The sequence below is a fragment of the Xenopus laevis genome, chromosome 1S (assembly GCF_017654675.1).
Source record: "Xenopus laevis strain J_2021 chromosome 1S, Xenopus_laevis_v10.1, whole genome shotgun sequence".
Lineage (NCBI taxonomy): Eukaryota > Metazoa > Chordata > Amphibia > Anura > Pipidae > Xenopus > Xenopus laevis.
Window position 1 is genome coordinate 154,484,034 of NC_054372.1, and position 14,767 is coordinate 154,498,800.

At 38.2% G+C, this 14,767-nt stretch overlaps 1 protein-coding gene across 2 annotated transcripts in view; it reads right to left on the reverse strand.

The window, feature by feature from the left end:
• Positions 1 to 295, reverse strand: part of znrf3.S (zinc and ring finger 3 S homeolog) — a 99,416-nt gene extending 99,121 nt beyond the window's left edge. The window contains exon 1 of one of the 2 annotated variants that reach the window (XM_041576898.1): positions 264 to 295. The gene's annotated coding sequence lies outside the window, so the exon portion shown is untranslated. The remainder of the gene's footprint in view (positions 1 to 263) is intronic. The other variant, XM_041576904.1, reaches the window with a different exon arrangement.
• Between the last annotated feature and the right edge of the window lie 14,472 nt (positions 296 to 14,767).

Genomic DNA, 14,767 nt, shown 5'->3' on the forward strand with positions numbered 1-14,767 from the left:
CTTTTCTCCATTAGGCTGGCCACCTAATGCACTTTCCTTTCTTTACTCTAAATCTGTCAGCACCTGTGAACCATGCATGTAATTAACTAGCTTGTATTTAAAAAAAAAAAACCTTACTGTTATTGTGTGTTACATTTAAATGTGTAAGATAAATGCTACAATGTACACATATGCATAGGAAATGTCATTTGTGGTAACTATATTGTGAAGGATTTTAAAACACAGCATAATTGCAAATGCAGCTTTGAAGTTAAAAGTTTTACCTGTGATACAGCCTGGTGTGGTGGCTTGCACCTCTTAAGAGGCAGGCCAGCAGCACTTCCTGGAATTTATAGGGAATGCTGCAGTGCATGGTGGGAGTTCTGACTCCTATAAAAGGCTGGAGTGATTAGAAAGCAGGGGAGTCATTTGTAAAGCACAAGTTGGAAGTGCTGGTTTAAAAAAGTGGTGCTGTATGATGTAGAAACCATTTTTTTCTTTTATTTGTAACAGTCTGCTTTGCAAGTTTCTGAACTGTTAAATAAGAGTCTCTTATTGTTTTTATGGAGGTCTGGAAAGTTAAATAAACCTCTGATTTTTTTTTTTTTTTCATCAAGAAGAGTACTTTTTTTTTTTTTTTGAGAAAATTTCCCCATGCCTCACACCCTGCACTGGTAACATTGCTGTGTTTGCTTCAGAAATACTAATATTGTTTATATAAATAAGCTGCTGTAGCAATGGGGCAGCTATTCAAAGGAGAAAAGGCTTAAGTTACACAGCAGATAAGCTCTGTAGAACATAATGTTATCTGTTATCCACTATTTAACCTGTGCCATATAGTTTTTTTTCCACCATTGCTACACAGCATATTGTTTATATAAACTATAGTAGTGTTTCTGAAGTAAACAGATCAGTTTTACCAGTGCAGGGCAACACTACATGATATTTTCATTACTTTAAAACACTTTCATTTTTTGATGTTACTGTTCCTAGTTTTCATCCTCCAGGTCTCTTTAAAGAGGTTGTTCATCTTTAAACACTTTTTTTCAGTTCAGTTGGTTTCAGATTGTTCACCAGAAATAGACTTTTTCCAATTACTTTCTGTTTTCTATTCGTGACTGTTTTGCTAATATTGAAGTGTAACGTTTCATTTTTCACCATTTAAACCAGCTCGGGGGGGGGGGGGGTCGCCGACTCTTTAACTGTTTTAAATTGATACATTTAGTTGTTAAATTTGTTATATTTGTCTCAGCTGAGTAGAATCCCTGAGTTTCATTACAGGTATCTGTTAGAATAGTTGCTAATATTCCACAGATACTGCTGAGAAATGTATCAACTATTGTATCAACTAAATGTAGCAAATTGTAACAGTTCAGCATCTGCTCCTGGATTACTGAGCTGAACACTAAAGACAGGAACATTGAACTTTAAACTTAAATTTTGGGAAAAAGATAGAAAAGATAGAAAGCAATTGAAAAAAAGTCTTTGTTTCTGATGAACAATCTGAAAACAACTGAACTGAAAAAGTGTTTTGAAGGTTTCTTTATTGTGAGTCAGACAAGTCACATCCATTGATGAATTATATGATACTGAATTTGCCAAAATTATGCATAAATTCAGAGAAAAGGGTTATAATATGGTCAATGATCAGATTAAAAATGAAGAGGTCATTAAAATCTGTAGAAGTGAATTACTTAAAAAAGGCCATCAGTACCAGCAAATCACAAAGAATCATAAGCTCCTTCAACACTAACTCTATGACCTGTAGAAATATCATCCTTACACACTGGGGAATAGTAAATACTGACCCCAAATATGATCACCTGTTCAAAGCACCTCCCATATTTTCATACAGGAGAAGTAGAAGTATTGGCGAGCTTATTTAACCTAAGACCCAGCAGTGTGCAGGGGGTCCACCTTCTAACACACTTTACAGGTAAATTCCCATGCAGAAATTGTGGTCACTGCAATGGTATTATCCTTGGCAACATGGTCACATATCCTCAACAAGGTACTAAGCATAAAATAAAAGGGTCCTAAACATGTGATAGCTGCAATGTTATCTACTGCATCAAATGCCCATGTGGCCTTAGGTTAGACTGAATGAACACAAATCTATAATATGCAACTATCAACCTTCTGTAGCACCAATTGGTCTTGATGCAATATTGAAAACAGACTCAGGGAAATTTAAAAAGGAAACTATGATGGCCAAACATTTCTTTACTCATGGCCACAGTGTAGCACAAATTCATTGGCAGATCCTTGAAAAGGTAATGGCCAAACAGGGCCAGGACAAGAAACGATTACTCCTCCAGAGAGCTATTAAATTTGGCTGTTACAATTTAGACATCACAAGGGCCTTAATGAAGAGTTTAAAATGTCCTGTTTTTTATAATTAGTAATTTCAGGTTTTAACTAGTATTTCATTTCTTTGCAGATAAGAATACAACCTTTGACCTGGAAACAGGGACAGGTATTCCAGTTTCACTTCCCCCTTCTTTTACATGTAGGGTATTTTGTATCTTTGTAACCAAAATGTTATTACATACATGTATTTTAGGTATTTTCTACATTGTAACAATTCTTTAGTGAATTATTTTCTTATATCTACTCTTAAACTGCTGGATGTATGATAAATGGACTGATCTTTTCGGTATCTGGATTTTGAGATTTAGAAATGTCACCTATTACCTGAATTATGGACTTTTACACTGTGATATGTGTTAATTTTTTTTTCTAAATTGCCTTAATTATTTCCTCTTTAAATGCACCTTTGCACCTTGATCCACTATGCTTGACAAAGGGGCAGAGCCCGGAAGCATTGCACTTCTGCATTAAAAACTTTGCCAGGGTTTGCCCTGCATCTACATGTCTTGTGTGCCAGTTTGCTTCTTCTAAACAGTCTACTACATAGACCCTTCCTGCACTGGGGGCTATTAGATATCCTGCTGTCTGACCCATAGCCATTTTGATAACACAGTCCCAATCAACCCTGGAAGGGGTTAACAAGGCACAGTTCAGTTCAAGTAAAATGTCCCTTCTCAAGAGCTCTGAAACCCCAGGTAGCACTACCTTTCCCAAAGTAACTCTCTCTGTTGGAATTTTGTAGCTGCTCCCACATAGCAGGTACACTTACAGGACTTGTCCTCAGACAGGAGGCCTACATTTATAGCTTTGCCAATTTCCCCCTCCTTGGGTGGCTCACCCACCAGGGTGCCAGTCCACCCTGTGCATTTGGCCCCAAACCCAGGCTCTTCCTGGTCCTTCTATTTTTCCCAGATGTCCTCTGGGGCTTCCAGCCAATCAGCCACTCCACTGCCTGTAACTGGCTCAATGAAGTCACAGGCAGAACAGAGGGAAGGCTTGTCTGATCCCTTACATACTTGTAACCAAATATGGTGCAGTAAGTCAACTCCCATTCATATAGACTACAGCACTGACACATACTAACTCAGGGAGCTATATACGCTATATACGCTTTTCATAAAACCACTTGTGGGTATATCAGACCTGCTCCTGGAGTACAGATGCATGAACAGCACATGATTACATTGTACACTACTGCAACATAGTGGACCACTATACATTATCCCAGCCACAGGTGTTCACCCCATTTAAGCTTATCTCCAGTTTTGTGCCAGTTAAACACAGTTATTTGCAGTGGAAAAGATTTGCTGCCATATACTCATGGCCTGTTAAACAGAGCTCGTGATCTAATCTATTTGCTTTTGTCAAAGAAAATAACATGACTTGCCCAATATAAGGTTGAATTCATAGAATTAAATGTATATATTATAATTTAGGTATTGCTGTGTACTGTACTTCAGCTACCATTCAGAAGCTTGTATAATGCATTGGCCTAAGCCATTAGTAATGCACCAAATCCCAGATTTAAGTATTTTATCAGGAGCTGGAGTTATCCATATCCTACAGATATCCTACTAGACAAACAACCCAAACCCTAAATATAACAACACTGAGCAACTAAAGGTGCATTTTTTTGTATGCTACAATTTTTTTTTGGGGGGGGGGGATTTGCTAATTTTCATATGTGTTAATTAGGGTTTGGAATTGGGTATTATAAAATTGTGGATTCTGTGCATCTCTGATATCTATACAGTTTTTTTTAAGCATCTAGTACTCATGTCGTCTGCGTATGTACAGAAGAACCACTGGCTAATAATCTCTGGGGAAAGCTGCAAAACACTGATAACAAGAATTGTTATAAGGCTCCCTCTGCTGGTAAACAGATCAAAATGCACTTTGATTTTTTTATTGCAGTTACACAGTGTGGTGAAAATGCTAAGCACAGACAGGAAAGTTCTTGTAGCTTCTATCTGAAATAAAATGGTTTTTTTTTTTCTTTAAAAAAAACAACAGACAAACAAAGTTACACTGATTTACAGAAAGTCCCCATAGACTCCAATGGACTCCATTTTTTTTTTAAAGGTTATGTTTTATTTGTTTTAATAAACATTACAAAAAAGAAAAAATTATAGTTATATATCAATAAACATGTGTACAGTTAAAACATGCAACACTGGTCCTGAATTATTTGCTCTCAAATGTTGCAGTTTAGATTGAGGTTTAATTAACATCAGAAGTCATTACGGGTACCATGTAAGCATATGTATTAACCGGTTGCAGGATCATTTCTAGGTTGCACGCCCGGGCCCATTTCCCACCAAGGACGCCATATCTTTTGAAATTTATCTGCTGTGCCTCTTGCTTCATGGGTAAGCTTTATTTTGGGTATAGTTGAATCAACTAGGTTAATCCAGGAGTCCTTTGTGGGAGGGGTAGGTCCCATCCAGTGCATAATCACACATTTCTTAGCATAGAATAATAACGCTCTAAACCTTAATCTTGCACTGACAGTGGGTACAAGGTGTTCCACCACGCCCAGAAGACACACAGTGGGGGAGAGTATATGTGGGAACTCCAGTGTGTTTGCTAGCGAAGCCATTACTTGCGACCAGTAAATATTTATAATTGGGCAAAACCAGATCATGTGTAGAAAGTTGGCTTCAGGAGTTCCACATCTGGGGCAGGAGTCGTTGTCCTTCTTACCCATTGCCTTTAGTTTAAGTGGGGTGATATATAGTTGATGGAACACCTTGTACTGTATCAGTCTATCCCTTATTGCTATTAAGCTTTTATACATAGTTTCTGTTGCTTCGTCCCAGTCATCCTGGGACAGCTCTGGAATGTTTGTTTTCCAACGTACCTGAGCTGTATGGAATGGAGGGGGGACACTGGCTAGAAGATTTCTGTATAGCCTGGACACCAACTTTATCGGTTGCTCAGCTATGAGGGTCTCTTCAATTGTCATTGTGGAAAGGACAGGAGAAAGTGTACCAAACTGGGCCTTAAAAGTGTGCCGAATTTGGAAATATCTAAAAAGTGGGAGGTTCTGAGATGTACATTTGGCTCGAAGTTCAGTATGTGAAGGGAAGGTACGGTTTTGCAAAAGATCGCCCAGGTATTTGATGCCCTGCCTTGGCCAGAAGAGGAAGTCCTCCAGGTTTCGGAAGTGAGGCAGATTGGAGTTGCCCCATAGTGGTAAGAGGGGGTTGAGTCGAATAGGTCCTTTCTTAAATATTTTCAACACTTGGGTCCAGGCTCTATGAGGAGTGGAGATGGTGGATGGCAGATTGCCTGCGTCCGAAATTTTCCGGTGGGGTAGATTTTTAAGTCCTTCCAGTGACCCTATTATATTTGCATGTAGTGCCATATTTGGGTTATATGGGTCCGGATGATACCACCAGTGCAGGTAATACACTTGGGCCGCTACGTAATACAACTGGAAGTTGGGTAAAGCTAGTCCACCATCCTCCCTCTCCGCTGTCAATTTCTCCCAGGCAATTCTCGGTACCTTACGGTTCCATATAAAGGGAAGTATCAATCGGTTGATTTTTTTAAATACTGATTTGGGAATGTATATGGGGGCATTATGGAGGCGGTATAGAAATTTTGGTAAATAGATCATCTTGATCAGGTTTATTCTCCCCCACAAAGATAGGGGGAGATTAGCCCAAATCAGTAGATCAGATTCAAGTTTTGAGATTATGGGATCAAGGTTCTCTTGTATGTAGTTTGACAGATTTGCAATGGACTCCATTTTAATGAAATACTGTAATTGATAATTGACAATTTTTTTCCTTTTTCTCTGTAATAATAAAATAGTACCTTGTACCTGACCCCAACTAAGATATAATTAATCCTTACTGGAGGCAAAAGAATACTATTGGTTTTAATTAATGTTTAAAATATTTTTAATACACTAAGGGGGTTATTTATCAAAGTCAGAATTTATCTCAATATTTTCTGCTAAAAATTCATATCAAATCCGCTCTAGGTTTTTACACTTATTGATTATCACATTTTCCTGAAAATTTGCTTTGCAGGAAAAAAATCAGATTTTCACGTTTTTTGTTCAGATATTTTCATCCAATTTTCACAAATTTCACGATTTTTTCGGAATTTTCACCCGAAAACTCAGAAAACTTTGGGGTATTGCACGAAACCCAGCGCACATCAGAAAATCATTGAGACTTCTCCCATTGACTTATATGCAACCTAGACAGGTCTGAGATGCCGGATTTTCAGATTCTGACTTTTCCATCCTTAGGGTTTAATAAATCCCGAAATATTCATGATTTTTTAAAAGTCCGATTTTATAAAAAAAAATCAGAGTTTAGTAAATAATCCCCCAAAAGTATGGAGATCCAAATTACGAAAAGACTGGAAACCCCAAGGACCTAAGCATTCTGCATAATAGGTCCCATACCTGTGCTATACAATAAAGAGAAATGTTTGGTTCATTGAAAATTGTGTTACCATACTTTTTAAAGGCCTCAATAATTATTATAAGCATGTGTCCAGCCATACCTTGTCTACTTAAGCCAGTGAGCCACATTCAGATGTAAAAAAAATGAGTTGGGAGCAACGCAAGCATAAAAAATGTTCCTGGATGGGACAAAATAAGTTCTGTGATTGGCCTATGTGGACTGACAGCCTAAAGGAGGCTCCGTTTGGCAGTACAACAGGTTTTTATGCAATGCAAAAAGGAAAGGTTGTGGAACACTCCATGGCTTAATAAAAATGTACTGAAATACAATGGAAGTGCTACTGATCTGGCCAAATTAACTACAGACATAGAGAGAAAAAAAGAACAATTGATCAATGCACATTCCCTGTTCCTCTGTCATATCAGTAATCTATGCAGATGCATGTATTTACAAAGACAGGGGTTTTTTAATTACAAAATTATGATCATAAGATTGATAAGCCACCATACCACGTCAAGGTAAAACCCATATGGCAGTTCCTAACTATTTACCTCTGGTCATAATTTAAAAAAAAAAAGTCCTGATGCTACATATTTTAGTGAAAGAAACTTTTGCCTGGTCTTCACTTGGCCAAACACTAGGGGGCGGTCAGGTTCTATTTCATGATTTCCGCACCGTAATTTTGTCAGATTTAGGGTCAGATTTATTAAGGGTCTATATCCAAGATCAACATTACTATTTGTTTTCAGTCTCAGTAAAGGTATTGACATGGGGAGGCACATTTATTGAAGGTCAAATTTCGAATTCATGTAAGTTTTTTAAAATTCTATTAAATTCGAATATACTCGACATTTGACTGGGGGGGTTATTTATAAAAAAAATCGAACATCTAAAACTCAGACAAATTTTACAGACTCAAAACCTTGAATCAAATTCGACTAAACTCGATTCAAGTTTTTTCACTGAAAAAAACTTAATGCTACTAACATGTCCAAATTGGTCCCTGGACATCTCCCATTGACTTATGCATGAACTCTGCAATTTTTTTGTGGCAAATAATCGAATTCAAGTTCTTAAAGGGCCAGAGTATGATAAGTCAAATTAAAACTCAAATCGAGTTTGGATAATTCAAAATTACAATTTGAGAATTTCGACCTTAAAAAAAAAAAATCAAAAATTTGAATTCGCATTTTCAATTCGGCCGTTAATAAATCTGCCCCTTAATGTATGAAGATCGAAATTAAAGAAAGATCCGTTATTCAGAAAACCCCAGGTCCCCAGCATTCTGGATAAGAGGTCCCATACGTGTAATAATGTAACACAGTCAAGTCAGTCAAGATAGCTTTGTGGTTATTATTACTTTGTAGTTAAAGGTGACATGGAATCTGCGTTTAGACTCTCATTCACTCAGAATCCATTTGCACATAGTTTGCTCTCCATATTGTAGTAACGTTTATGTTCAAATTAAACCAATTACTTTATTCATTTATATTTTTGCAACTAGAATATGGGAACCTTAAGTGGGGTGGGGATGGATGGAGGGGAATCTGGATCAGTGTACAAGCTACAAAGTTCGCACTAGGTCGTTACCCATTACAGCCAATCAGATGTTTACTTGGCAACAAGAGAACATAATTGGCTGAGATTTAAGAAAGTAGTCAAATCAAATCTGTAGTCTACCTTTATCATTGCCTCCTAAATGAACCAGTATGAATGGCAGATGTGTAAGGGGATCAACTGGCCACCTGTATGCCAAACCATAATATTTTTGCAGTCCTTTAGGGGGTTATTTAGTAAAATCCGAAAATTTCTCACTATTTTCTTAAAACCCCTTCACCCAAACTCCTGTGCACATTTTTGCCGTATTTATCAATAAATTTACTCGAAAAAATCTGGTGCGGTAAAAGACTTAATTTAATTGTACCTTCTTTTCGGATTTGAGGCCCGAAAACTCAGACATGTGCCATTGACTTCTACATGATCTCAGCAGGTTTAAGATGGAGTACTTTTTTATTATCTCGGGGTTTAATAAGTCTCAAAAAAATCAGAAAGTATTAATAACCTCTTTAATGTCAGGAACATACAAAAATATAAAACTCAGTAGTAGAACTTGCAAGTAAAATAATTAAAAACAACATCAAAATAATAAAGTGTGTCATAAGGTGGCCACACATTGGCAGATATAAGTGATAGCAGATCTTATAGTGTATGGTCATCTATATGCTAGTGATAACAGCAACCTACATTCTCCATTGGCTTCCATTATCAGAGTACAACACCAGATGGCACCATCAAAATCCTGCATTTGTAAAGGGAGAAACTGGTGTCTTCAACCTCAATATCCATGGCAGCTTTCAATTATCTGTAAGATAGTTAACATCTATAGTATAGGTTTTTTTAAAGGTATTTATTTATTTCCAAGAGGTTTCCACACAGTTTGCAAATACACAGTCAACTTTACAACCATATTTTTGTATTTGGTATCCTCTGGAAACTTTTCTTATTTTCAACCATGGGATCCCCAACCTAGGAGAGATGATTAAGAAAGAGGAAAGAAGGAGAGAGGAAATAAGTAGAGAAAGGGAGTAAGTTATAGTGGGGGGGGGGAGGTTACCTAGTTTAAAAGGCAAATGCGGCATCAATTCATGCCCATAACCCTTTTATCAAAGGAGAGGAGAAAGCATAGCACAATAATTAACTCATTTCATTATTTTCTATCTTATATTGGTTACTGATACCCTTTATGCAATAGATCCTCTAGTCGGGAGATTTTAATCCAGGAGGTATTAGAATGAAATTGTTATGTAAGGGCATGTCACAGCTGTAGGTAGCGGAATAGCTTTCTGTTTTGATCAAATTTGTCCTTAGGGTTGGGGCAGACGAGCAGATTTGGGGAGATTTAGTCGCCTGGTGACTAATCGCCTCTTCTGCGAGGCGACAATCTCCCCGAACTGCCTTCCGTCTGCCTTCCTTATGCTTGAATGAAGAATCGCCTGCGCTAATACACTCGCGGCGCTTCGATTTCCGAAGTCTCCCGAAGTTTCCTGGGGTAGGGAGTGAAGCCTTGTGTTTATCCTCAGGTCGAGAATCAGCCTGCTGTTGCCGATTCCTAAAAGTACCCTATTACATACACACACACACATACAAATATATATACATATATATATATATACATATATATACAATATATATATATACAGTATATATATATATATATAAACAAAAGTTCCACCTCACTGGCATAACTACAGCTAAAACAGACCCTGCAACTGCGTGTAGGAGGCCCAGTGGGTCACAGGCTGATATGCAGTTCAATGAAGAATATCTTTCTCCCAACTTCTTATTACATCAGTGGTGCACTTTCCAATAGGTATGGTTGAATATTTGACAGTAGCTTTTTATTCAGCAACTCTCCAGTTTGCAATTTTAGCAGTCTGGTTGCTAGGGTTCAAATTACCCTAGCAACCATGCATTGATTTGAATAAGGGACTGGAATATGAATAGGAGAGGCCTGAATAGAAAGATGAGTAATAAAAAGTAGCAATAACTACAATAAATCTGTAGCCTTACAGAGCATTTGCTTTTTAGATAGGGTCAGTGCTCCCTTTTTAAAAGCTGGAATGAGTTAGAAGAAGAAGGCAAAAAAAGAATAAAAAAGGGCAATGGAAAAGTTGCTTAAAATTCTATAACATACTAAAAATAAACTTAACTGTGAACCACATCTTTAATTGCTCTCACAGTCCTAGAAAGTAGTACTACCCCTTTAACTAGTACATTAGCCTGGGTGATGTTCACCTACCTAAAGTGTATAGACAGTGTCAATGACATTCTATGAGAGTCTATGGGAGACGTATTGAGTTGAAAGCCTGCTATTAGTATAAAATTCTCTAAAATCACTAATATCTCAAAAAACACTGAAAACTGCTAAATATAGAAAATGAATGTAAATTGTTCGGTGCTCAGTAGGTCACTTTACATCAATTAATTTTTTGGGTTTAGATTCCTTTAAATATCACAATATTAAATATGTTGATTGACTGCTCCGAAGACTACCTGAGAAATGTGAGTCAATATTTATCTCTAGGATCTGATGTGCATCCGCCGACTGACAAAATTCTAGTTAAATGCCAATTCTCAGAAATCTCTTGGCAAAAGCCACAGGAAACAACATACGTGCACTGAGAGTGGAAATGAGACAAAAGAAGCTGCTAATACTTATTCACAACTTGATCCAGTGACTCAGGCAATCAGAGCTTTTAATATTAATGTGCAACGTCAACTAGTGAATCAGTATTGTCGTCAGACTTGAGCTCAGCCGAAACACAGCTGTCAGCAGGCACAATAGCAATCGGAAAACCCGGCCAAATGCTGTAAACTGCCATAGACAACAGAAATAATCCCACAACTACCAGCAAACAGTGGTTCTACAGAAAAGAGTAGAAGTGTACAAAGATAGCAATTCATCTTATTATTTATGAAAATGCCTTGATATGCTAGCAGTACCAGCCAGAAGGCACCCAGAGTGCAATTTGGAGCCTGGGTTTAGGTTGGGCCTTTGGCAGAAGCTCCAGACCTGTATGCAGGAGTTCGTATTTGCTTTGGTAAAGAATATGGAACTCCCAGAGTATTGTTTTAGAATCCCTGATGTATATAAAGTAGCAGTGCTCTGCATTGTAACAAAGTAATAGGGAACAAGGCCTAGCCAATGACATGGTTAACAGATGCACTCCAAGGGATGCTATAGCAATAAGGAATGGTAAACCAAGTTATCATGTAAGGAGCTTGCACTGCAACATTAAGTGGAATGATGACTGTGTCATCTGATTAGTAGAGAAGGGTTATTAGCTGTGTGATGAACCCACTAAATCAACCAGGTTATGTCTGGGTTCCTGAGTGATATAGAGTGGGATGTGTAGTTATGAAGGGGATAAAAAGTGATACTGTTCCATTCAATCTACATGTTTGTGCACAGAAATGATAATACCAGACCCTTTAAACTAGAAAGAAAGGGGATTGGAGGATCAGATGATTGCTGCTAGCTCCTAACTTGTGTATGATAATGAGTTAGCAATAATAAGTATCTGAATTAGTAATTAATAAAGGAAAGAACTGCACCATTGTGCCACAGAGAGATGCACTCCAACAATCTGCATACAGCAGAACCTGGTTCACAACAGTATTGGGTACACACAATGACTGCAATGTACCCTTGAGTTGAAAAGTTATCTTTTATTTTTTTTTTGGCTCATTAGAAAAAAAAAAGGGCATGAAAAGAGGCAAGAATTTGTTACTATAAGCTGTTAATTTATTTAAAATAAACAGGGCAGCCATAAGTATTTGCTAATGATACCAGTAAGCATGTAATGACAATGAAGGCACAAGGCCATGAAACTTTTGCGCAAATGCCCAAAAAGAGTTAATTATACTTAAAATCATCCCTGTAGTCTGTTGACTTAGTGGGAAGTTGCCATTATGTTTGTTCTCTGCAGCCCTGACACTGGGCAAAGAGTTAAGGTCACTCTGAAATTGTTCCGACAACAGAGCAGAGTACATCAAATTGTGAAGTGTACCTTTTGTTTTTTCTTTTCGTCCAGATAAGCCTCAGCAAATAATGTTTCCGGTAACTGTACCAGCTCTGTTTGTCAGCTGCTTACATTTTTAGGACTGGAGGAATGGAACTTTATATCTTATTTTTGGGAGAAAATAAAATGTTAAATAAGATGAGAACAGAGACAAATATGAAGTGTCCTGCCTGGCATTACAGCAAGTTGTAGCTTTAAAAATGTATTTACTGTCAACAGTTTACAGTTTACTAGCAGCAGTTAAATCTCTAGAATTATTTTTTACTGTTAGTGATATTGTATTGTTTATACATATTTGTATTTTGTTTTAGGTCAGACTTGACCCTGTGTAGTGTCATTTTACAGAATAAGATCCCCGGATACATAATACATTGGGTGCACCTGTGTTTGTAATGTAGGAGGATAAGTGGCAAAATGAAAGGCCAAGCATTGCGTACAACATATATTGCCTCCATAAAATCATTAAAAGCTAAAAAAATAGCTTTCAGGATAAACTGTCTCCCTTTGCTTAGTGGCCTTGCATACAGTATGGTTAATGGTTCATTGTGGTTTCTGTTACTGGCTTACAGACACATGGAAAGAATATCTGGTGGAACAGGTAAAATCTGTACAAAAAGGAGTCATATTGCATAACGGATCCCCCACCCCAATCTGTAGGCAATTCATTATATGGTACCAGTTTCAATTTGGGCTAAAAATGATCATTATATTTTAAAATGGCCCCTTTATTGGAGCTCCCTATAGATCTTCTAATGTTCCTGCCCGTGTTTCAGATGAGGGGTGGGTGTGTCCTAATGGTCCCCACCAGAAGCATAGTAGGGGAGGGATACCCAATCACAGCCTTGCAGTTACACAAGCAAAAAGAGGCTTCAGTTCCCTTTCAGGTCCATCTGAGTGTAGTGTGCTGAGTGCCACCCATGCATAGCCTGGGAAAGAAGACACAAAAAGTGCAGTCTAGTGGGACTAGTAGGGTTTTTGGAAAAACTCTAAAGAAATCAGCCTGAAGCACAACTTTTCAACACATTCATTCAATATTTAGGGAATACAATGGACTGACACATTCATGTTTATTACACAATATGTCCCCTTTAAACTCAACCCCAGGGCTAATGTTACCATTTATTAGGACAATGACACACAGGCAATGGTTGGTGACAAAATGCCCAAACATGCACTTTGACATTGCTGCTGCAGTCCTGGGCCCCCCTACAGGCCCCCGTACCCCTACTGTGTGCGCCGTGCGGCGCTGTGTGCCACCCCCACATCGACCACGGCGCATATGTGCACAAGGCGCCCCATCGGTAACAGGAGAGGGGGTCTGGCCCGGCGGGGGCCCATGTGGGTCGGGGCCCACACGCTAAGATTCTGGGGAGATTAGTCACCCAGCAACAAATCTCCTGTTCTTCGGGTCGACTAATCTCCCCAAAATGTGAATCGCCGGCGGGACGGCACTCGGATTCTTCGTTTTCCGAAGTTGCCCAAAGTTGTCTCACAAAGAAATTAGGGTGAGCATCATCCGCTGGTGATTCAAGTTCTTGCTGGCGGGAAGGCATTTAGAGAAGATTATTTGCCCAAAGAAGCAGAGATTTGTTGCTGGGCAACTAATATCCCCAGAATCTTAGCGCGTGCCACCCAGACCGCAGATTAACTTTTTCATATCTTTACTGAGCAGAAAACATCAGAACAGTTCTTTGTTTTTCTTCTGAACATATTTTCCTTCACTCCACAATGGGTATAAAGTTGACCTACAATAGGGTAACCCCATAATCGAGGTTCTTAGTTCACCAGCTTGGTATATACTATAGTTATGTATGTAATTTGAAGTGCTCCATCATATAGTGTAGGAACAGAGTGCCTTAGTTACGCAAAACAGATATGAAAAGATGGGTACACATAAATCCTTCCACCTAGATGGAACTTTCCCTGGCTTGAGATAATAATTAGTGATTATTGATGATTACACTTCTGTGAATAGCAGTTTAGTTAAGGACCTGTGAATCAATCATTTCAATGATTAGACACCTGTTCAGATAGGTGTTAGAATGCGCAACTAAACTTACTAAGTAGAGTGATGTAGTATCGAAAATGTACATTGCTGTGTGGGCATCTGACATGAAAAAAAATCACATTTATACATTGACTGCTTCTAACATTCATACACCAGCCTGGATTGTACCAGCACTGACACCTGGAAACCATTTATGGGTCTTACAGCAGGAAGGGGAGGTCTCTCTAAATACATTTTACAAGTCACTAGTGTTTTGGTGGCCCAGAGAACTTTAAAGGGGAGTGAACTGTTCTATTTCATCACCTTACTTATTTTCATTGCAGTATCCTGGTCCTTACTATAAAATTCAGAACGTGTTCATAATTTACCAGAAGGCCAAGTGTACCGACCCCTGGTCATGATGT